The 25,245-nt window shown below is 44.4% G+C and overlaps 1 protein-coding gene across 3 annotated transcripts in view; it reads left to right on the forward strand.

Annotated features, from left to right (window-relative positions):
- Positions 1-25,245, forward strand: part of ZBTB7C (zinc finger and BTB domain containing 7C) — a 387,122-nt gene that overhangs the window by 27,834 nt on the left and 334,043 nt on the right. The gene's annotated exons all lie outside the window — the stretch shown is intronic.

Consider the following 25,245-nt stretch of genomic DNA (forward strand, 5'->3'; position numbering starts at 1 on the left):
AAAATTAGCCGGGCATGGTGGTGCGTGCCTGTAAACCTGGCTATTCGGGAGGCTAAGGCATGAGAATTGCTTGAACCCAGGAGGCAGAGGTTGCAGTGAGCCAAGATGGCACGACTGCAGTCCAGCCTGGGCAACAGAGCGAGACTCAATCTCAAAAAGCCAGCCAACCAACCAACCAACCAACCAACCAAAAAACACTAACACTAATGATAGTTGATAAGCTAAAAAAAAATTGCAAAAAAAAAAAAAAATCATGTTTTAAGAAAGTTTAAGAATTTGTGTAGGGCTGCATTCAAAGTGCATGCAGCCCACAGGCTGTGGGTTGGACAAGCTTGTACTACATCTTCAGCAATCCCTCTCCCAACTTTCTAACCACACCCTCCAGTCTCCAATAGCCTCTATTCTGGGACTGTATTGAGAGGGAGAAGGGGCAGACTGCCTTTTCAGAAACAAGTCTCTTCCAGCCTCTGTAGAGCTTTACCAGTCATGTTCTCAATCCCTCAGTTCCCAGTGTGGTGGGAGCCCCAGGGAGCAGTCTGGCTTCTAGGTATGAGGGCGGGTGGATTTGTCTTAAAGCTGTGCTTGCCAAGTACACTTCAGAAGGCTGAGACAATGGACAAAGTGCCTTCTGCCTTATTAGAGGCTGTGGGTGGGGCTTGTCCTGGGATGGGGACTAAACCCAAAGCTGACCCTTGCTCCAACCTTGTATGTTATTTCCATCCTTCTTACCTTCACCTTTGTCAATGAAGCAGACCCCTAGTCTTGTTGATTGGACCCCCTGAGTATCTCCTGACTTCTTCCCGCTGGCTACACATTTGTTGTTACTGCTCTAGTTCAGGATCCTGTGATGTCAAATGAGGCAATGTACAAATAACCAAGGACACAGAGTATCTGTCCCCACTAGTTCTGATCCCTAAAGTTACTCTGTTCCCAGGATTATCTTTCTAATACCCATGCTTAGGTCGAGGCTTCATCACTGTCATGAGGCTGTTTCCAGCCTGGCTTCCAGAGCTCCCTTCCAGCCTTACCTAGGCACCACAACCCCGATCATACTCTGCTGTGTGCTGTTTCTACAAGATGCCAGACTCACGAGCCTTTCTCCCCACCCCACCTTTTTTGGTGCTTAAAATATTGAATTTTAGGCAATCCAAACATCAAAAAGTATGAAAAGAAATGTAGTGAAAAATATTCTTCTATCCTTAAGCCCCATCAGTTTGAAAAAGATTTGATGGCCAGGCACGGTGGCTCACATGCCGGTAATCCCAGCACTTTGGGAGGCTCAGGCGGGCGGATCACTTGAAGTCAGGAGTTCGAGACCAGCCTGGCCAATATGGTGAAAACCTGTCGCTACTAAAAATACAAAAATTAGCCAGGTGTGGTGATGCGTACCTGTAGTCCCAGCTGCTCGGGAGGCTGAGGCAGGAGGATCACTTGAACCTGGGAGATCGAGGCTGCAGTGAGCCGAGATTGTACCACTGCACTCCAGCCTGGGTGATAGTGTGAGTGAGACCCTGTCTCAGATAGATAGATAGATAGATAGATAAATAAATAAAAGATTGTAATTGAATTAGTTTTCTACAAAAGTTTTTTTTTTTTTTTTTTTGGGAGGGGGATTCTATAAGGGGTTATTAATGAAGGGGAATTCTGTATGGACCTAGGTCAGTAGGCTGGTGTGTCTGAGGGTCGACAGGCTGACGACTGGACTTGTGGTCTTCTGAGGCTAAGATGCTGTTACCTCCAGTTCTGCTCAGGGTAGGGAAGCAGGCGCAATGTCATGCTTGTAAATGAAAATTCACATGTGGCCTGGCGAAATTAAGGAGAAAATATCGGGCCAAATTTGAGTTCCTGTTACTCAACACTCAAAATGTTTACGTTGCCTGTCACTTTTACACTTTTTAAGATGCAGGGCATACCTTGAGAGTATAGAAGGGGAAAACGAATGTTGACTCCTGGTCAGCTGCTTATGTTTTATCATTTTAGGTAGTTTTTTACTTCTAAGCTCTGTTATTCCATGGACCATTAGTATAGTTTGTCCTAACCCAATCTGTATAAAGGCAAAGAATTGAAATGTTAGCTGGAGTTATGCATACTTAGTAGGGCAAATTTCCTGCATAGCAATAACATGAATGCATATAAAGTCATTCGTGTGACTTTTGAGTTACATTCTATCAGGGTTTCTGCATCATCAACCTCCTTTTGTGGCTTGGATGATACAGAGTTGACTGAGAAAAGTAAAATATTTGGGTTTCTCTTATGTAGGAAGGAGTATTGTCACCGAGGATGTGGGACACTAAGTGGTAGGTTTTGAAGAAGTGTTTTTATAATAGTAGCTGTCGACAACTTCACTTTCTTTGTTTTACATTAAAGAGATTTATATATTAATACTTCTTGCTATCAAAAACAGAGGGGAAAGTAGCCATGGCATAGTAAAGTTTAGTGATACTGGCTTGCCCTCATTATTTGTCATTTTTTAGTAATTCTTAGCAAACGGTTTTTAAAAACGTATGAAAAACAAGAATCCTCTGCTTCCCTAGCTTATCTCCATCTTCAGAAGTGACTCTTTTCCATTCTTTCTCCTGAATTTTTGTGCTTATAGCCATATTTCTAAATCACATGTGTAAATGGCTACATCTTGATTTTTCAGTTTTAGGTATTGGCTTCCCACTAGTATTGGCTTCCTGCTAGTGGAAGATGAAAATTTAGCTCTCTTTCATTGCACCTACCTACCACCTTGCACTACAGTACATATATGTATTAATCAATGGTATTATTGTTTCCAATTGATTTGTTTTCCCCCATCAGTGGATAACAAGCCTTTTCCATAGTTACGTGACTTTCATTCCTATGGAGGGAATAATGCAATTGACATTGAGCCTGGTCATGTGATTACTTGGTCAGTGGCATGTGAGTGGGACTGCTATATGCCACTTCTGATCAGAAGCTTAAAAGCCATTGTGTGATCAAGTTAAGTTACTCTTTTCCCTCTGCTAAGAAAATGGACATGTTCCAAAGAGTGGCCAGTCCTTCAGCCCAGATCCTAGAGTGAAGAAGACATGTGGAGCAGCCACAGCTGACTCCCACCTGTCCTTCAATGTTACATGAGTGAGAAATACTTTTATTCTTGTAAGTTATTGTGATTTCTTTTGTTACTGCAGTATAACCTAGCAAAAGCTCACTGACACATTACCTCCCTTGTCCTCCCAACATATTTATGTCATAATTTTGGTGAAATAAATATTGAGTATTTACATTGTTATGACTATGTACACACTCTTCCCAGGTAAGCCATCTAGTATCTCTGTGATTCTGTTCCTTTCTTGAATTACTCTTTGTTTTCCCTAGAGTTGATTATTGCATTATTTTATTTGCTTATGATTTCATGTACTTATTACTACTTCAATCTCTGGATCTCTACCATTTATCTAAATCTCTTCTTAAAATGTTCAGATTTTTTACAGAAATTTCTCTGTGTCTCTGATGTGCTCCAATCTGGACCGATTGATACCTGTGCCTGGTGCATAGCTGTCATCTTGGGGCTACCTTTTACCGTCATACTTGGGATTCTTTGATTCTGTCCTGTGTTGGATCTTCTGTTTCATATATCTTATGGCATCTTCTTTCTTGGTTATCCATCTGTATTTGTGGAGCATATCCTCCAGGACCTTCCTAAGAAGGAGTACATGGAACATACATTATTTGGAACTTTTAATGTCTTCAAGTATCTTTATTCTACCATCACACTTGATTGATAGTTTGGTTGGATCTGGAATTCTAGCTTGGACATAATTTTCCTTCATAATTTTAGATTTCACTGAGAAATGTGGAACTATTCTGATACCTGATTCTCTGTACATGCCGTTTTCTCTCTCCAAGAGGTTGTAAGAGTTTTTTTTTTTAATATCCTATTTTAGCATAGTTATAAGCTTACAGAAGTATTGCGATGATAGTTCAGAGAGCTTTCATATACTTCATACCCCGTTGCCCTATTCTTAATATCTTCTATTAGTATGGTACATCAGTCACAACAAATATTGGTATGTTATCATTAACTGAATTTCATTCTTTATTCAGATTTTCTTAGTTTTCCCCTAATGTTCTTTCTTGTTTCTGGATCCCACTGGGATACCACATTACATTTTGTAGTCATATCTCCTTAGACTCTTCTTGGCTGTGACTATTTGTAGCCAAGATTTCTAATAATTAGGTATGCTCATTGCTACTGGGATGTCATTGCTTCTAGGCCCTCTCAGATGACAGTGCATGGATATATATGTGTGTGTACTAACCACTGTACATATACATGTCTGTAAATATTTTATATGTCACCATCTGTATTTGTGTTAAGGTAAACATGAGTTCATACCGACGTCTCCGACTCTAATCCATCATCTCATGGATTGTTTTAGTCTCTTCCCTTTGCTTATTTGTAACGTCCCATTCCAACAGTGAGAACCTTGACTCCCACCATCTGCCATCCATTTACTTAATATTCAATTCCCATATACGAATGTAGCCGTTTCAGAATTGTTAACCTATATCCTCATGGGAAAAAACTCTATCAAACTAGAGTATGGTTCCTTTTGCCTTTAGTCTTATACATTCTGCTTATTTCCAAAACTACTAAAGTCAGCACCTTATTCCCTGACCTCTTCAGTGAGCTTGTTTCATATATTTCTAATATATTTAGATTTTTTGTCAAATTATGCAATCTATCCTGGGCTTCCTCCACCTCCTAAATTATTTAAAAACAATTTTCATACATTAAGGTTTACTCTTTGTGCTATGAAGTTCTGTGGGTTTTGACAAATGCTTATTCTCTGTCTTATATTCACTGTTCCAGTATCATATAGAATAGTTTCATGACCCTAAATAGCTTACAGGTGTGTGGCAGTATTTTATTGTTGTTTAAATGTGCAATTTCCTCACCCAAATTATGTTGAGCATCTTTTCATGTACTTATTTGCTATCTGTATGTTTTCTTTGATGAAGAATCTGTTTGGATCTTTATCCATTTCTTAATTGGGGCATTTGTGTTCTTACTGTTGAGTTTTAAGAGTTGTTTATATATTTTGGATACATGTCTTTTTTTCAGATGTGTGTATTGCACATCACATTCTCTTCTAGTCTGGGCCTTGTCTTTTTATTCTGTTAACAGTGTCTTTCATAGATCTGAAGTTTTTTATTTTAATGAAGTCCACCTTACCAATATTTGTTGTCAAAAACCTGTGCTTTTTCGATACCTTAGATAAAAATAAAAGCACAACTGATAAAAATAGATCCACTGTGAGGCAAAAATCACAGCATCATGACATTTCAGAACACTGGGGTTAAAAAGAAAACAAAATGTGTTGATGGATAGGAAGACTCCATAGTAAGATGTTGGTTCTTCCTGATTTTATCTATAGATTCAACACAATCTCAGTCAAAATCCCTGAAAGCTATTTTGTAGATATTGATAAAGTAATTCTAAAGTTTATATTAATAAATTAATAGGTCAATAGAACAATAAATTAATAGGTCAATAGAACAGAATAGAGAACCCAGAAATAGGCCACACAAATGTAGTCAACTGATCTTTGACAGAGGAGCAAAGACAACTTAATGGAGAAAAGATAGTCTTGTTAACAAATGATGCTGTAATGATTGAATGCTATACAGATGCTCCTTAACTTACCATAGGATTATGTCCTAATAAACCCCTTGTAAGTTAAAAATATCATAAGTTGAAAATGCATTTTTGAAAAGCTACTGAACATTATAGCTTAGCCTAGCGTACCCTAAACATGCTTAGAACACTTACATTGGCTTCTAGTTTTATTGACTTTTCTCTCCTCTTCTCCATCTCTTTGTCTTTTCGCTTTACTTTCTGGAATATTTCCTCAATTTTACATTCCAACTCCCTGTTGAGTACTTCGTTTATTATATTTTTAATTTACAAGAATTTTTGTTTCTATTCTCTGAATGTTCCTTTTATAGCGTTCTGTTCTTGTTTTGTGATTGCATATTGTCTGTCTGAGGAAATTAATGGTAATTTTTTAAAGTTTTTTCTTCCTGCAGTCTCTGTTCTTTCCAAGTTGTTTGGTCTCTGTTGTTTGATTTTGAAGCCTTCTTTAGTCATCCAGTTATTCTTGTTTCTCTGCATATATTTAAAAATCTCTGAGTGCAGGTGGGATTTGATGGCAATGGGTTTTATTGGAGAATCATATGGTTGGGCCTTTTTCTTGTGGAATCTTCAATGTCAGTATTGTAAAGTCTTTCTTCTTAGCTGGGTTGGGATCTTCAAAGAAGGCTCATCCACCCTCTGCCTGGAGGGTACTATACTGAGAGTTGGTGCTCTGAGCACCTAGTGGATGAAGACTGGAGCCTCAGTAATGGGAATGCAAGTGGATGTTCTTTAATCCCCCTGTTTTCAGTGTGGTAGATCTCTCCTCAGTTCTACCTGGTGTTTCCCAGTCCAGAAAGCTCTATCTATTCTTTCCAAAGAATAAAACTACATCTTCTGCTGGGCTGGGCAAGGGGCAGTCACTCATCAGAGAAGGAACTCTAACTGCTTCCTAAGCAGACTGCTAACCAACCTTCCTTTTTTTTTTTTTGAGACAGAGTTTCACTCTTGTTGCCCAGGCTGCGATCTCAACTCACTGTAACCTCCATCTCCCAGGTTCAAGCAATTCTCCTGCTTCAGCCTCCTGAGTAGCTGGGATTACAAGTGCATGCCACCACACCAGCTAATTTTGTATTTTTAATAGAGACAGGGTTTCACTTTGTTGGCCAGGGTGGTCTCAAGCTCCTGACCTCAGGTGATCTGCCCACCTTGGCCCCCCAAGGTGTTGGAATTACAGGCATGAGCCACCGTGCCTGGCCCAAACTTCCTTATTTTACCTCTCTCCTTTTTACTCTTGCTTTCAAGAAGGATTGGTACCACCAATTTCTGAGCTGTTAAGAGGGTTTTGCAGTATAAATGGGGGTGGTTCTCAGCTTCTTCCACTGCTGGCTTAGAATTCAGCTTTTTAGGATTTCTGAGCCATTTACCACTTGTCCATCTGATCTCCAGCTTCCAAAAACGGTTATTACTTTGTTTCTTCTCCAGTTCTTCCCATTCTTGTGTATTTATGCTTAATTTTTAAATACCGTTGTTCTAAAAGGGTTTGGGGAGGAAGTAAAAGTAGTTGCACATGTTTAGTCATATTTCATCAACTTCTGTTCTGGTTGGGCCCGGTGTGGGCCTTAGCAGTTGTTGAAGATTTTGAATATTACCCCTGTCCAGACATGTTTTCTCTTATTTGTCCTTTAGGACCAGTTCAAATGTCACCTCCTCTGTGACGCTCTCTCTTGCTTCTCCCACCTGTTTCCCCAAGCAGAGTTAACTCTCTCCTAAGCTCACATAGACTTTGCATTCATTTTCCTCACTGTATTTTTGATGATAATTTGTACAGCTCTCTCCCTGTGTTGGATCAGGAGATTTTGGGGGCCACCTCTTGTTTGTCTTTAGCTCTCCAGCACCTGACCCAATACCCAGACTGGAATAGACTCTTAAGAAATACATGCAGCATGAACAAACAGAACAAGGTGCTGTGTGGGATGATGCTCTGTGGGGGAGTGGAGTGGGGTTGCCAGAGGCATCCCTCCCCCATCCTCTAGAACCTGCAGGAGGCCTGGTGTGAGGGCCCAGGCTGGGCCCCTGAGGGCTTGATCTCAGCCCTGCTTTCAGCCCCTGGATTCTTTCTGGGAACCCTCTTTCTCAGACCTTCTCCCTAAAGACCTTGTCCACGTACCTGAGTTTGCCATTAGAAATATTGAGACTATGGTGAGGATGGAGGTGTTACTACTTAACAATGTCTGCCCTCTTTGCGTTTCTGTGTACCAGAGGCAGAAGGCCCTGTTGGGGGTGGGGGACAGGCAAGAGGCTGAGGAGAAGGGTGTCATTACTCTCTAATTGATGCCTGAGGTAGCTCTCTTCCCTGAGGCAAGGCCCAGAGCATCAGCAGAATGACAGCAGCATTTACAGAGCTTGGCCACCTGGCTGGACAGGCCTTACGGCCACAGGAAAGCAGGAAGCAAAGCTGAGAGGGGTTGTACACCCAGACTGCGGAGCCGCTGCAGAGTGACAGCCTCCAGGCTGCAGGCCCTGGGATCTGCCGCCCACCCCAGGCAGGAGGCTGCTTTCCAGGGCCCTGAGAGAGGGGGGTGGGAGGGGACTGAGAATGTCACCAGCTGAGTGACATTCCTGCTTCCAGCAATAGGGCCTGGCCATGGACTGATTTTAGGCAACCAGGGACCTTTCCTTGGCCTCAGACATCGTGCCCCAAAACAGTAATTAACCAACTACAGCCAAGTCACGTGGGAAGCTGGTTTTTCAAACGATCTGCTTTTTAGAGGGTATCCACACAGCGTGGCTGGAGAGGCCTGGAAAGCCCTTTCTTCTGAATCATCTTTTGTGTCGCAGACTCTAGGGCTTTTTTGTACCCAACTTAGAAGTAGATGATCGTGTTAGGTTAAGATATTTAAAATGCAAATGACCATAAAAAGAACATGTTAAACAAGTGTCAGTCACAACAACTTAATATGGATTAATTTAAAATACTTATTAAACCATTAGAACTGGAAAGAATTCTTAGATTCAAAGTGTGGTTCCGGGACCACCAGCATCCACATCACCTGGGACCTGGTGAGAAAAGCAAATTCTCCAGTCCCACCCCAGAACTGCTGAAGCAGAAACTTTGGCCATCTGCATTTTACAAGCCTTCTAGGCAATTCTGATGCACACTGCCATTTGAGAAACACTGCTCTTAAAGATTAGGAGACAGAAAAACACAGAGGGTAAATGACTTGCCTAAGGTCTCCAAGCTAGTAAATGATGGCAGAATTGGGACCAGAAGCCAAGACTTCAAGTTCCTAGTCTGTTATTTTCAAGTGACAACTGGTTGCCAGGATCCAAGAAGGAATTCACATTTATGGAGAGCCCTCTCCGTGCAAATCTCACAGCAGGAGCCTTGTCTCCTTTAATCCTCACCACAATTCTGCAAATTATCTCCAGTTTGAGGGTCAGTGTGGTTAAATAACTTGCCCAGACAGGACAGCATTTCAACCCAATCTCGCTTTTTCTCTGCCACTCCTACCTGCAATTGCTGTGTGTGTGTGCATGTGTACACACACAGAACATGGAGAACTACATCCAGAAGCTGCCCAGAAAGGATGTGGGTATGCTAAGTGGTCATGGCAGCCTTCCGAAGGGTCTCTTCTCTTGAGGAGGCAGGGAACTGGAAGGTTCTCTTCCACCCACCAGCTTCCCAGTATTGCTTCTGGTTTAGTCCTGACTCCAGTCTAGAGGGAGAGAAGGAGAGATCCACCCAGCTTTTCTTCCCACTGTATGTCCAGCTTGGCCTGGGAATTGGGTTTCCTGGTTGATCTCATGCTTCCAAGGGAGCATGAGCCTTGCCCAAGGGAGAGCCAGAGCCTTGCGGAATGTGGCCAGCACACCAGGCAGGAGAGACTGTGGGTGGGTTTCTCCACATCTGGGTTGGGAAGTAGCTCTGCTTTGCAGTTAGAGCCCAAGGGCACAAAAGACCATAAGTAGGGTGGGTGGGGGGAGTGCACACAAGCAAAACAGAAGAGGAAATTAAAAGAGGCTCGAGTCTCCTTCTAGCTTCCTTCCAGCTTGCGTTGCTGCATTTTTGGCAGGGATTGGCAAAGCTGTCCTGTAACTTTCCAGTCTGCCTGCTCATTGTCTTGCCCAGAAATACCAGATAAAAGAAACCATGGAATGAGGAATGAAGAGCTTGGGTCCCACCCTCAGGATATTCCTCCAGTATGAACTTTCTTCCAGACCAGCACCCTGCCTGCTGTCTGCCAGGGTCTAGCTGTCCCCATAGCTCTTGTGTCTGCTATGTGATGGGTGGTGGGAGAGGTGGGTACAGGGAAGGCATGTTTTCAAAGAATCCATCACCACTGACCAGATGTCTGTCCCACTGCCTGTTTTTTGGCTAAAATCCCCCCATTAGCACCCATCCATTGGGTCTTAGTGGCCCTGTAAAATACCCAAGGAAGGGTAATACCAGGCTGGAGAACACCTTATCAGATTTTGGTTAAACAGATAAGAGGCTCAGTGGAAATGAGCCAAGAACGTTGAGTGGAGGCTTCTGGGGAAGAGAGGGACCAAAAGAAAAGCAGGGAGAATGGCAGAGGCAGCTTTGCCAGTGCTCAAAGCTGCATCACTTGGTCCTGGGAGAGACCCCAGAGATGACGAAGAAGGGACTGCATCACGCAGGGGCATGGAGCCCATGGCAGACAGAGCCGGCCAGATCAGAATAGAGCTTTTTCTAGAGCCCAATGGGATGATGAGTCATTTTGTTCCTCACCTCAAGCCTCCTCCTTTCGTAAAGAGTTCCTGCAACTTGATGCCTCTCTCCTTCCAGAAGAGGTGGCCTTCTCCAGAAAGATTTTAAAGTAGGCTCTATTTGTGTCATCATAAACATCCTCTGATGACTTCTAGGAACTAGACACTGGGGTGGGCTGTATGAGGCCATGCTTTCATTGCTATAAAGAAATACCTGAGACTGGGTAAGTTATAAGAAAAGAGATTTAATTGGCTCACAGTTCTTCAGGCTGTACAGGAAGCATGGCACCAACATCTGCTTCTGGGAAGGCCTCAGGAAGCTTTTACTCCTGGTGGAAGGCAAAGTGGGAGCAGACACTTCACATGGTGAGAACAGGAGCGAGAGAGTGGGAGGAAGGAGGTGCCACACACTTTTTTTGTTTTTTGAGATGGAGTCTTGTTTTGTTGCCCAGGCTGGAGTGCAGTAGCGTGATCTCAGCTCACTGCAAGCTCCGCCTCCTGGGCTCACACCATTCTCCTGCCTCAGCCTCCTGAGTAGCTGGGACTACAGGCACCCACCACCACAACCGGCTAATTTTTTGTATTTTTAGTAGAGAGAGGGTTTCACCGTGTTAGCCAGGATGGTCTCAGTCTCCTGACCTTGTGATCCACCTGCCTCGGGCTCCCAAAGTGCTGGGATTACAGGCGTGAGCCATCGCTCCCAGCCCACCTACTTTTAAATGACCAGATCTCATGTGAACTCAGAATGAGAGCTCACTTATCACCAAGGGGATAGTCCAAGCCATTTATGAAAAATCTGCCCCCATGATCCAAACAACTTCCACCAGGCCTAATCTCCAGCATGGGGATTACAATTCAACATGAGATTTGGGCAGGACAAATATCCAAACTATATCATTCAATCCTGGCCTCTCTAAACTCTTGAAATACCTGAGACTGGGTAATTTATAAAGAAAAGAGGTTTAATTAGCTTATGGTTTTTCAGGCTTTACAGGAAGTATGGTGCTGGCATCTGCTCAGCTTCTAGCAAAGCCTCAGGAAGTTTGCCATCACGGCGGAAGGTAAAGGAGGAGTAGGCACATCACATGGCAAAAGCAGGAGCAAGAGGGGCGGGGAGGTGCCACACCTTTTAAATGACCAGATCTCATGAGAACTCACTATCACAAAGACAGTACCAAGACATGAGGGATCCTCTCCCAAGATCAAAAACCTCCCACCAGGCCCCACCTCCAGCATTGGGGATTACAATTCAACATGAGATTTGGATGGGGACAAATATCCAAACTATATCATGGGATCTGGGGAGATAAAGAGGAGGAAAACACTGTCCTTGCTTATGCAGTGTTCACAATTCAGTGGGTAACACAGAAAAGTAAAACAAAAAAGCCACAATGCAGTGTGAAGGAATCTCTTGGAGCTCTTGGTGCATCTGGTCAGGAGGAAAGGCCCCAGCATGTCCAGGGAGGGTTGGAGATGGAGACATGTAACCTTGGTATTGAGGAATGTTTGGGAGTTTGCCAAACACATACAGGATATGGGAGTAGGGAGAGGTAAGGGCATTCCATGTAGAGGGGACCTCTCAGGTGGGAGGAGGCATGGTGCCTCCAGGACCTGCATATAGGGTTGAATCATGATTATTGACAGGGTGTGTTTAAGGAAGAGAAAGGGCCAGGAGACAGTCCAGAGAGGGAGACTGGGGCAGACCATTAACGGCCTTGACCATGGCCATGTTGAGGAGTTTGGCACTTGTCATATCTTGAGGGCAGTGGGGTGTCACTGTGAAGTTTTGGTAGTCAATCAGTGCTAACTGTCCAGTAAGCGACTCCTAACATTTTAATAGCTTAACCCCTATCAAGGTTTAATTTTACTTCTGTGAAGTCTGATGATTCCTCTAGAGTCACAATGGCAGGGAAGAGAAAGATGGAGAAGGCACATGAGCTTTTAACTCCCTCAGCCTGGAAGTGGCACAGTTCCACTCGTAGCCTATTGGCCAGACCTGGTCACATGGCCCTGCTTAACTGCAAAGGAGGCTGGGAAACGTCAGGAGGCACATGCACACTTGCTGAGCATTAACTTTAGATTTTAGTCAGAAAAATAAGTAGTCTGATGTGTGATTTGGGGTGTTCCTGTGGCAGTGGAGTATAGAATGAATTAGAGGGCTTCAAGCATAGAGGCAGGGAGGCCAGGCAGCGATTCTTCCTATTGTCCAGTGAGGGGTCTTCCTGCTCCAAAATTCTCTTCAGACTGCAGCCAGGTGAGCACTGGGGCTTTGGAGAAGCCATAGCTGGCAATGGCAGTGAGGGAGGGGAGCAGCCCTGGGGTGAGGGGAGGTCAGTGAAGGGCCATTAGGTGGTCAGACACAGGGTTGTGGGTGCACCTGGGCAGAGCCGCTGGTGGATGTTATTGGCATCTTTAGATTTCAGAAGGAACCATGTCTCCTGGCCTCCAAGCCCCTGGCACTCAGTAGGTCCTCAGTTAACTTGTGTGGAGTGAGTGATCAGCTGGCGATTGGAGCCATGGTTGCTGGAGGCAGGATGGAAACCTCTCCGAGAAATAGTGGCGATTAATGGCCTATCTTCCAGGGTAATGAAATCTCTGCAGTATTCCTAACCTTCGCTACCACCTATTTGTGTCTCTTAGGAATAATGAAAGCTGCCACATCAGATGTACTGCTAGGCAGTTTCAGGGGGAGCTTTTGCTCGTTAACGTCTGCATATCTGTGCTGGTTTTAATCTGGTGCCTGGCTCTGCTCTCACTGAGCTCTTCCCCTGGCAATCATGTGGTATGGAAGTCCTCCTGCCCAGCTCCCGCCCTCTTCCTGGTGATCCTGCGCATTGACAGGCTCTTACGCCAGGCTAAGGGACAAATGTCCCAAAACCGGAGGACACCTGAGCTCTGGTTTAAATTTTGCTGCTAATTGTCTGCATGATTATGGGAAGTCATCCTGTGTCCCTGGGCCTCAGTTTCCCTTTCTGTAAGTTGTGTGGGCATAGGCATTTTAAATGAGATGAACTTCAAGCTCATTCCCGGCCCTAACATTTCCAGTTCCGCAGGATGGGAACAAAATATCATGAGGGTCCAGCAGTCTTCAGAGCAGTGTTTTTTCAGCTGGGGACAGGAACACCAGGAGGCTTCTGAGGAGTTTCTAGAAGGTGACCTGCAGCTTGATAGAGCTTGTCAGTTGTTCCTGGGGCTGCAGAAACTGTAGATTTTGGGTATCAAGCGTAGGCTTCCTCCTCTCGCCTCTTTAGGAAATGAACCCCTTTGAAGGATGAGTGAAAGCTAGATTCTCTCTCTCCAGGAAAACTTGAGACATGCAGAGAACCACGTATCACACACCTACACTTTTGTACACTTACTTTCAGGGGCTTCGTGTCCTTCCACAAATGTGTCTTGAATCACCTCCTGCCTCGTGCCTGCTTTTCTCTCCTTAGTGGGTTCTGGATTTCTTTTACAAATTCAGTGATTGTTTCTGAGTCACACTGTGGAAGATCCCGAAGAGGCCAAGTGAAAGATCTCAAAAGTGCTTTCTCTGACCTTTCAGGAGACTGAATGAGGCTTCTCCAAAGAGAGACAGAAAATCACATCAGACCTAAAAATCAGTGCAAATTTATATGGTGACTGCTGAAGGCCCTTGTAGGTAGTGTGTGTATGTGTTTGTATGTGTGTGTGTGTTGGGAGTGTTACCTTGATCAACACCACATCTGGGAGGGATTCTTTACTTTTTTTCCATTAAGATTATTATTTTGCAATAATTATAGATTTGCATGCAGTGGTAAAAAAATAATACAGAGGGATTCTGTGTACTTTTAACCCAGTTTCCCCCACTGGCAATATCTTGTGAAACCATAGTACAATATCACACCCAGCATATTGACGTAAATATAGTCAAAATGGAGAACATTGTCATCACTACAAGGATTCTCTGCTGTTACCATTTTATAGCTACCTATTCCCCTCTTGCCCTCATTCCCTGCTTTACCCTGGAAACCTGTTCTTCATTTCTATAATTTCATCATCTCAAGAATATTATATAAATGGAATCATGTAATACTTATGTAACCCTTTCAGACTGGATTTTTTTCACTCAGTATAATTCCCTGAAGATTCGTCCGGGTTGATGCATGTATCAATAGTTTGTCTTTTTTATTGCTAAGTAGTATTCATTCCATGGTGTGTAGGTGCCACAGTTTGTTTAACCATTCACCTGTTGAAGGGCATCTGGATTCCTCTTTGGCCCATGGATTGTTCAGAACTATGTTGCTTTGATTCTAAGTATTTGGAAGTTTTACTGTTATCTTGCTGTTACTGATTTCCAGTTGATTCATTCCACTGAAGCGCGAGAACACACTGTATAATTTTAATTTTTTTCAATTCATTGAGGTTTGTTTTATGGCCCAGGATATGATCTGTTTTGGTATACAGCCTGGGGCCACCTGAGAATAATGCATATTCTGCTGTAGTTGGGATGAGTGTTCTATAAATGTTGACTAGATTCTACTGGTTGATGGTGGTGTTGGGTTATTCTGTATGCTTGCTGATTGTCTAGTTATTTTATTGTTGTGAGAGTCATATTGAAATCTGAACATGTAATTGTGGATTTGTGTATTTCTCTTTTTAGCTCTTTAGGATTTTGCCTCAGATATTTTATAACTCTATTGTTTGGTATATATACATTTACAATTGCTATATATTCTTGATGGATTGACCTTTTTATCATTATACAATATCTCTGTCTCTGATAACTTTCTTTGCTCTGAAGTCTAATCAGAGGGGAAAAAAGTGTGGATATGTAGATAGTTAAGACCAGTGGGGCAAAATGTTGACAACTGTTAAACCTAGGAAATGGGTATACACATATTCACTGTACTATCCTTTTAATTTTTCTGTAGTTTTGAATTTTTCAAAATACAAATTGGGAAAGACAAAGCTATCTTAAAATCTCAGATCATCTGGTTAATAAATGTTGGGAGAAGAACAGGGGAAAGCATGTCTACTTCATCTTCCCAGAAGGGGAAACCCTCTCTACTTCCTTTTTTTAAATTCTTTTTTAAAATTGCTAAAGATGTCATAAATATACTGGGAAAAACTTACATAGTACAAAAGGGATATAGCAGTGAAAAGTGTCCTTTCCACTCCTGTGCAGGGCCAGTAGTCACATGGCTCTTTTAGCAGAGGCAGTCTGTCACCAGTGCGATGTGTCCTTCTCAAGAGAGTGCATGTGTATATTCACGTATGTAAGCATGTACATGTATGTGTATGTGTGCCCTTTCACATATGTGGTAGTGGCACCGATTTAAACTCTACCAGCCATAGATAAGAATTGTTATACACTCGCTGGTTTAGAAAGCACTTAAACTTACTAATATTTGCCAACCTGATATATGAAAAACTGGATCTCCTTGTAGTCTTAATTTCTTGCATTGTTTGAGCACGAGCACCATTTCAAATGTTGAAAATTCATTTATGTTTCCTGTTTTGTAGATGGAAAATTTCTTCTTTATTTTACATTTCCCTTTCGGGTTGTTGGCCTTTCTTATGGACTCGTACATGTTTGTACATGCACAGTAATTATATAGCAAAGAAATTAGTCCACTGTGTGCCATGTATGTTGCAAATATTTTTTCCTATTTTGTCATTTATCTTTTGACTTTACCTTATTTTCTGGTGTTGTATATTTTAAAATTATAGAACTCAGATGTAGCCCTTTATTAAAAAATGATATTTGGGCTTTGGTCATGCTTTGAAAGTCATTCTTACCTGAATATTACAGCTAGTCTCTCAAATTTTTCTTCTAGTTCTTTCTATAGTTTCATTTTTTGTTTAGGTCTTTCATACATGTCATCCAAACTTTTTTCAGATAATTCCTGAGTTGTCTCAACACAATTAGTTGAAGAGTCTATCTTTCCCCCACTGGTTTGAAATGTCACCTTGATTTATTATGGGTCTTCACTGTGTGGGTGCTAATCTGCCTTGTCAGCAAATTGCAGATGGCAGCTGGTGGCCTGGGTAGGCTGCATTCAGGTAATCTCAGAGCCATTTACAAGGGATGGTACACTTTTAAAGAGGAATAAGGTGGAAGGATATCAGTTTCTTCACCTCTTAAACTGCTGTGTGATATAATCTCATGAAAATGTATTGAACCTGTTTCAGGGACATTGGCCAACAGTCTTGCCCCCTGATAATAGGAAGCCCCTCTGACTGCTCCTCCATGAACCTGCAGGCCCTGCCCTCTACTGAAATATCTCCTACATCTTCTGCCTTATCCCTGTTACCTTCTTCTGCGCCTGTTCACTTCAGACTTTCACTATTATGGCCTAGTTTTGGAGCACCTTCCTAAATGTTTGTTTTTGTTACCCATGGCTGTCTAACAAATGACCACAAATGTAGCTGCTTAAACTAATACACTTGTTATCTCAGATAGTTATTTTTTTCTGTGGGCTAGGAGTCTCTGCATGGCATAATTGGGTCTCATGATTTAGGGTTCCTCATAAGACTGCAATCCAGGTGTCAGCCTGGGCTGTGTTCTCATCTGGAGGCTCAAGTGGGGAAAGATCCACTTCTCTATTCTCATGGTTATTGGTGGCATTCAGTTCCTATAGCTGTAGGATGCATGGTAGCTCGCTTCTTTAAAGCCAGAAAGGGAGAGAGAGAGTCTGTAGTGCCCGTCTACTATCTTATATAACATAACATAGTCATAGCATGACATCCCATTACCTTTGCTATATTGTATTGGAAGTCATTCACAGGTCTCATTCACACTCAAAGGACAGAATTTCTCAAAGGTATGTTCCCCAGGATGCTATTTGGCAGTATCTGTCAAAATTGCCAGTGCACATACCCTTTGACCCAGACTTTATCCCAGATCTGTACTTCCACATGAGTGAAATAATGAATGCACCAGTGTAATCCCTGCAGAACTGTTTGAAACAGTAAAAGATTGAAAACAACCAAAATGGTGGGGATGGATTAAACACATCACTGTATACGCAAATGATGAACTACTACAGAGCTGTGAAGACGAATAACTGTAGCTCCTTGTAAATCCATGTAGCATGATCTATATCAGGGTTCTCAAAGTGTGGTTCCTGGACCAGCAGTACCAGCATCACATGGGAACTTGTTGAGAATGCGCATTCTCAGGCCCCACTCTAGCCCTGCTGAATCAGAGATTTTGGAGTGGGGCCCAGCAAACCGTGTTTAGTAAGCTGGCCAGGTAATTCTGATGCATGCTCCATTTTGAAAACTTTGGGTTTATAATTTATATAATTAAATGGAAAAAGGCAGAACAATGTATTACATATGGTATGCTACCATTTGTGCACAAAAGGTAGAAGAGGTACATACATACTTGTGTTTGCATACAATACCTCTGGAAGGATATACAAGAAATGAGTAACATTGGAAATAGGAAAGCTGGGGGACAGGGATGGCAGGATGACTTTTCATTGTATCCTTTTGTATCTTTTGAATTTGAACCATTTAACCTATTACTTATTTTAAAAATTAAAATGCAAAAGCCCCATCAATCTGACCTCAGCCTTCCTCATTAGCTTTTTTCCTCACCTCCTATATAGCCTCTTCATGCCAGTCAAACTGGTCTCTTCAGTGTCTCTGGGATTTGGGTCACATTTCCCGGCCACAAACCTTTGCTTAATTCTGTGCTCCCATCTGGAATTTCCTGTACTCTTTGCATAATCAAAGCCCACTCACCCTCAAAGGTCAGGCCCAAATGCTGCCTCCTGTGGGCAGATTTTCCTGATCCTCTCTCTGCATGGGTGAACCAGCCCTTCTTTGCTCCCGCAGCCTGTCCCTCTGCTGTGATCCACCATTCCTTTGCTTGCTGTGCGTCTGTGTTCTTTATTGGACTGTCAGCTCTCTGAGGGCAGGGACTTGACCTTCCATTCTTTGTGTCTCCAGCACCCCCTGCAACCTGCAATTTCGCACCTAGGAATCTTTCAATAAATAACCGAGCAGACAAGTATTGGGCACAAAGACAGGGATACAAGGACACAAGGGAGCTTGGACAGGAACCAATGTGAGAGTGGTCATTGCACCAGCGGAGAATGAACGGGCAGGCAAGGTGGGGAAAGGCTGCAGGAGAAGCTGCTGGGCTTTCTCCTGGGTGGGTTTGGTTTTGGGCCGTCATTGGTGCCCTGAGGGCTGGAGTGGGTATGGGAGGGCACCCTTCATCTGGGAGGCTGTGGGATTTTGTTTTATTAAGGGGGAGAGAGTTTTTTAAAAAGACAGATGTGCTTTGTGTTGGTGGGGTAAGATTGAGGGGTGGGATGTATAAAAAGACATCACGTAGGCTGGCAGAAGGGCAGGTTGCCCTACCAATGAGGTTTTTCTGATTAAAAGCAAGTCGGGGTGAAGCTGTTTTTTAATATTAAAAAGAATATACCCCCAGTGGCCACGCTGTCCCTAACCTCCCTCCATCTCGGGAAAGCATCTGACATTTCCTGCACATTTTAACTTTCTAACCAAATAATGAAATAATCATATTGGCTTCTCAGTCACAGTATTCATTTTATCTCTTTCCTGGGCTTCAAAATTCATCTCATATTTTAATCTGTTTTGAGCTCTTTTCAATTGCCTTGGAGATAGAGCCAAAGGTTCCCTGAACTCATGTTGCCGGGAGTTGTTTGGTTTAGGTTCCTGTGGGGTATTTTCTTTAATAACATGGTCTATCCTGCACCAGCGGCAGGAATTCTAGGGTGGTGGGGGTTGGGGCTTGGGCCTTGCACTTCATGGCTCCCTGACAATAAATTAATGTCCACATTCCAATTCCGGGGCTTCTCATTTTCTGTCTTCCTCCTGGATAGTGGCCTCCCTTCTCAATTGTATTCATTCTTAGAAGGCCTCCCTCCTATAGAAACACTCTCCAAACTGCTCTAGGCAGGAGGGTCCCTCCTTCCCAGAGCAGCAAGAACACAAAAACCCCAACAGCAATAGCACTAGCCTTAGTGGGCCTCAATATCTTGCAGGCGCATTCTAAGCACTTTACAGGGATTAATTCATTGGATCCCACACTACCCTCTAAGGTTCTGGTATTCCTGTCCCCATTGTTTTGATGAGGATGTTGAGGTAAAGAGAGACTAAATAACTTGGCCAAGAGCTGGAATGCACCTAAGGTTAGCTTCATCCAGTTTCCTGTTTGCTGTGTGTGTGCCATATTTCCCAGCTGGACAGTGGGCCCTTAGGTGCGGTGGCCACACCTTCTTGGCACAGCTTAGCTTCTCTGTTGTGTCCTGGTAAATATTTGTGGGTAGTTGAAGCCCCTTGTCTTACAAGAGACCATGGAAGGTGCTAGTTTAGAGTAGGAGGTAAGGAACTCCTGCACCTTTCTTCGAGCCAAAAGGCTGGTTTTTGGGGTGTGTGGAGTTAACTTAGAACTAACCCACGCGTCTTGTTTTAGAAAGCGACAAAGGGCCACGGCAATGCAAGTGACAAGGACTTCCCCAGGGAGGCTTTGTCTTTGTCAGTTTAGGCTGCTATAATAAAATGCCGTAAACTAGGGAGCTTATAAACAACAGAAACTGATGGTTCATGGTTCTGCAGTCTGGGAAGTCCAATACCAAGGCAAATTGGGTGTCTGGTTAGGGCCTGCTTTTTGGCTCAGACAATGGCACCTTCTAGCTGTGCCCTTATGCATGGAAAAGGATAACTCTGGTCTCTTCAGCCCATTATAAAGGCACTAGTCCCATTCATGAAAGCTCCACCCTCATGACCTAATCACCTCCCAAAGGCCCCACCTCCTCACACCATCACATTGGAAATTAGGTTTCAACATAGGAATTCTGGGGAGACAGACACAAACATTCAGACCATGGGAAGCATGAAACCATGTTTGCTTTGAGACTGTTGGGGAGAAAAGGGACTGTCAGCTCACTGACAGATGCCCAGTTGCAGGAAGGCCTTGGCAACTGAGAGGGACCTGAGATAGCTCTGTCCCAGGGGCTCTGCTCTGGCAGTGAGGTCTTGTCCTCTAGTTGACTGCCTATAAAGATGGCCAGGCTTGGGGCTGGAGTTTCAAGTCTTCAAGCCTCAGTCATTTCATCTGCTAGGAGACGTGCCCAAGACTGCCTTCTCTGTGATGGAGCTGTTGGGAAGGTGGAATGGGAGCTCACCTGAGAGAGGCACACACTCCCTGGCAGGTAATGCTGGAGTTACATGAGGGGAGGCAGTTCCCCTCATTGTCTCCTCCTGCCGTGCTGGCTGGAGGGCTGTGTGTCTGACCACACTTGCTGAATCTGCACAGCTTCTGTTCCTTCCTTTCCCTGGCTTATCCCATGAGCCTCTGGGATTGTCTTTTCCTCCACCTCAGGCTTCTGTGTCCTCTCTGAGCTGCTGAATGCCCTGGATGCCTCTGATGTTTGGGCCCCAGCCCCAGAGATTCTGGTCCCATAGGCTGGTGTGCAGCCTGGGATTGATATTTCTTTAAAGGTTTCCCAAGGGATTCCAGTGTGCCCTGGGGTTGAGACCCACTGTCCTCTCAACAGGGCATCAGGGGAGACAGGAGAGAAGGCCCATCAGAATTTCCAGAGCAGCATGTGTACCTAAGGGGACATTTAGGAAGCATGTTTATTATATGCCATGATATGTTTTAGGCCTGATCCTGGGTATATTTTGCAATGTCAAATAGAAGAGTGCATTAGATGTCTATGTTTAGCAAAAGACTATATGGAAAAGTCAACATGAGCCTCCTCTGGGCTCTGAGACTCTGTGATGGGGCTGTGTGACTCTGGGGCTGCTACCTACCCTCTCTGAACTCAGGTTCCTCATCTGTCAAACTGGAATATTAGTGCCTGTCTTATAGGATCATTGTGAGGAAGAAGTGAGATCATGAATAAAAACATTTTGAGAAGTCAAGATTTCCACACAAATGAAAATATTGCATAAAGCAGTTGTGTTCTGTATTCTGTCACCTGTGACTCTCTGGACACCAAGCCTTATGAATTTGGCCTGGTGCAGGGAGATGCGATGTTTGTTGTCCTGGATGTCCTGCCCAGGCTACCCCACCATACTCATTGCAGACCTTGGCCATCCTGGTACCACTAACCAGCCTTCCTCCCTCCCTAGCCTCTATCTTCAAATTCCATCTCCCTCCACTGGCATCTTCCCCTCAGAACAGAAACATGCTCATCAGCCCCCAGGAAAAACAAAACACACCTGTGACTCTTGGATGCCCTAGCTTTCATCTTTCTGCCTTTGCCTAACAACCAGCTTTCAGGGACACATAACCCACAAGGAGACCTCTCTTTCCTCACCCCTCCACCGGCGACCCACCACCACCAGTTGCTGCTCTTATCTACCTGGGGTCTCTGCCACATGCGTCCTTCATCTCACTCTCCTTCCTTGGCCTCCTCCACACTCTTCCTTCCCCTCACCCTCACCCCTGCCTTTGGCTGGTCACTTGGTCTAGGGATTCCACTTCAGTACTCAAACCTGCAGGCTCCCCTCGGTGCCCATCACTATTTTGGTTCAGTCCCTTGTCTCTCACCTGGGCTACTGATCAGCCCCTTACCGTGTTCCCTCCCTCCCCTGGCTCCTTCTGTCCTCCTGGGTCAAGTCCAATTCAAAGCCCCTAGTACTCTGGCCCTGGCCCGCCCGCCTAGGCGCATCTCTTCCCACACTCTTCTCACACTTGCATTCTTTCCTCAGATCTGTCCTAGCATGTCATGGCTCTGTGATTTTTCACATGCCATAACTTTCCCCTAAAACCCCCCATGCCTACCACCACCTCAACCTCATACTGGAGAAATATTCATTTTCTAAATCCCAGCTCAACTGTTGACTCTCTGCAGGAGTCTCCTCTAACTCCTCTGCTCTGTCCCCAGTGCAGTTACGCATTCTCTCTTCCATGCTATTGCTCTCAAGTCTGAAGTGCAAGAAGGTGCAAATGTTTATAGAATTGAATTGAATTTGTCCATTTAGTGTCATATTGTTGTGGTATTCCAGTGCCTGCAAATGCAAAGTAGTTATTCTCGCATGAGATCTACTGCTAATTCACAGATAGTGAGAGTCAGCATTTCCAGACTGACCTCAGCAGACAGCAGGGAGCTTCCTCCCTGAAGGGTCTATTCATGAACAATTCTAGATTCACACACATCCAAGAATGCTTTGGCTGAGTCTATGGAAGCAACCAGAACAACTGCAGCTCTGAGCCACAGAGAAACCCAATGTGCTGTATGCTTTTCTGGAGCCTTTTCCTGAGTCAAAATTCTCCCAAGTTCCCACAGACGTTAAGCACCCCTGGAAGGGCGGGGTCTCCAGCCTCTCACTTCCCCTTCTCCCCTCTGCACCACCCTCCCCCAGCCCTGGCCTCAGCACAGATGACATCTTGTTCCTCTTTTGCACCATCCATGGCTTCCTTTCCAAGTTCTCTCTCACTCTTCTCTCTTTGGGCAAAAGGAAAAGGACAGCCTATTGCAGTCACAAAGCATCATCACGGAACTAACACCACCAGCTTTTGACGGGCTTTCAAGGGGCATTCTTGCAGGGCAGCCTCCTCCTGGCCTCCTTTCATATGTTTGATCTGTTGGAAGGTCCAGCAGCTGTTAAATTCATTCTTGAAATTTTCTTTTGTACATCTGACCTGTCTGTCTCACTATCATGGTGGCATTGTACCTGTCATGTTGCCATTACCATAAAAACTTTGTTACATTTTATATTAGAGTGTTGTTACGTATTATAAGATTGCTATGTTACATATCATAATGGTGTTCCCTGTCATTTTCTTTGAAAATCATGTTTTGATCATCTTAATAGTTTCCTCTTTCTAGCCCTGCTCTGAAAGCTTTCCTTCACTCTAGGGTGAAAAATGACACAGAGAAGAAATTTCGCCTTCTCATGGGGGATGGAGGAAGGCCAGGCTCCAGCTCTGGGTGGCTGTGCGTGTGAGTTCGTCAGGGTGGTGGCCATCAGCTAGTTCTCTGTCATCTGGCCCTTGGCAGAATTATCCCTCCTGTGCCCTTTTTTGGGGGGTAGGGTCACAGGATGCACTCTGGGCAGTAAGTTGTGAGTGAAGTATGGGTTTCACTTCCAGGTCAGAGCATCTTGTTGCCAGTACAAGGCCCTCCAGAGCTCACAGGACAGCAGGAAGCGTTGGAGACAGGGGCTACTGCATCAGCCTAAATCTTGAGTGTTTCCAACAGCAAGGCCCCGGTGGACCTGTGATCAACACCAGCCAGGCATAAGGGAGGAGGAAACCGGAACTAGTTTTTAATAGTTTTATTGAGATGAAATTCATGCCTCTCATTTATTGACATAAAGTTCATCCCTCTAAGTGTACAGTGCAGTGTTTTTCAGTATATTCACAGGGCTATGTCACCACTCTCTAATTTTAAAACATTTGCATCACTCCAGAAAGAAGCCCTATATTTATTAGCATCAACCCACAATGTTCTCAGCTACTGCAGTTTGGGAGTTGTTTGTTGTTACTGTAGCATGGCCCAGCCTATCCTGACTGGCACAGAAATCAATTCCATGCCTGCAAGAGTTGTGCTGCTGTGTTAGGCTGTTTTTGCATTACTATAAAGAAATACCTGAGGCTGGGTAATTTATAAAGAAAAGAGGGTTTAATTGGCTCACAGTTCTGCCAACCGTATAAGCCTGGCTCCAGTATCTGCTTCTGGTGAGGCCTCAGGAAGCTTCCAATCATGGTGGAAGGCAAAGGGAGAGCAGGCAGTGTCACAGGGCGAGAGTCGGAGCAAGAGAGACGGGGCAGAGGTGTCACATACTTTTTCTTTTTTTTGAAGCAGAGTCTTGTTCGGTCACCCAGGCTGGAGTGCAGTGGCGTGATCTCAGCTCATTGCAACCTTTATCTCCCAGGTTCAAGCAATTCTCCTGCCTCAGCCACCCAAGTAGCTGGGATTACAGGTGCCCACCACCATGTCTGGCTAATTTTTATATTTTTAATGGAGATGGGGTTTCGCCATTGTTGGCCAGGCTGTCCTCGAATTCCTGACCTCAAGTGATCCACCCATCTTGGCCTCCCAAAATGTTGGAGTTACAGGCATGAGCCACTGCATCTGGTCCCTACCACACACTTTTAAACAACCAGATCTTACATGAACTCAGAGCGATAACTCACTTATTCCCCAGGGGATGGCACTAAGCCATTCATGAGGGATCCACCCTTGTGATCCAAGCACTCTCACCAGCCCTCATCTCGAATGCTGGGAATTACATGTCAACATGAGATTTGGAGGGGACAAGCATCCAAACCTTATCCGCCATGTAACAAAAACTTGTACTCTGTGCCATTAGTTTAGGCTAAATTTGAAGATTAAAAAGCTGGAATGAGGAGAAGAATTAGTGGACATGTCCTGTGAGCATGAAATCCACTTTTGTTGTCTCAGGTCACTGAAATTTTGGGGTGTTTGTTATTGCCAGTCTACATGACTGCCTGGGGGAGGTGGGAGGGCCTGGTCAGTGTTGGGTAGGGCAAAGTTCAAATACCAGTGAGACCTTCCAGGTGTTCCCCAAAGCTCCTCACCCTGGCAGTCACCTACTGTGCTGCTGGAGAAAGGCAAATTGAGGAGTCCCACACTGCCCAGGGCACCTGGGAAGAATTCCTGGGCCCTCCAGCCCCGAAACGATGCTGAGCAGGCTTGTTTACTCCTCAGAGCTCTAGCTTTTTGTGTCTGTTTCATTGTCACCTTTCCTACCTGTCAGGGAAGGGCTCCTGAGAGGGAGAGGTGAGGAAGTGTGAGCTCTGCGCCCCAGTTCCCAGCTATGTTTCTCCTGGGGCTGGCTGAGCAAAATCAACAAGAAGGTGCAGTTTGTCTTTGTGGCACTCCTCCCTCCCCCTTCCCAGACTCCAACAGGAGCAGTGGCTTCTTGCTGTAACTTCCTCCTCCTGGCCACCCCCGACCTATTCTGCAGGTGGCTGTCTGCCTCCCATCAGA

The sequence above is a fragment of the Piliocolobus tephrosceles genome, chromosome 18, assembly GCF_002776525.5.
Source record: "Piliocolobus tephrosceles isolate RC106 chromosome 18, ASM277652v3, whole genome shotgun sequence".
NCBI classification, from domain to species: Eukaryota; Metazoa; Chordata; class Mammalia; order Primates; family Cercopithecidae; genus Piliocolobus; species Piliocolobus tephrosceles.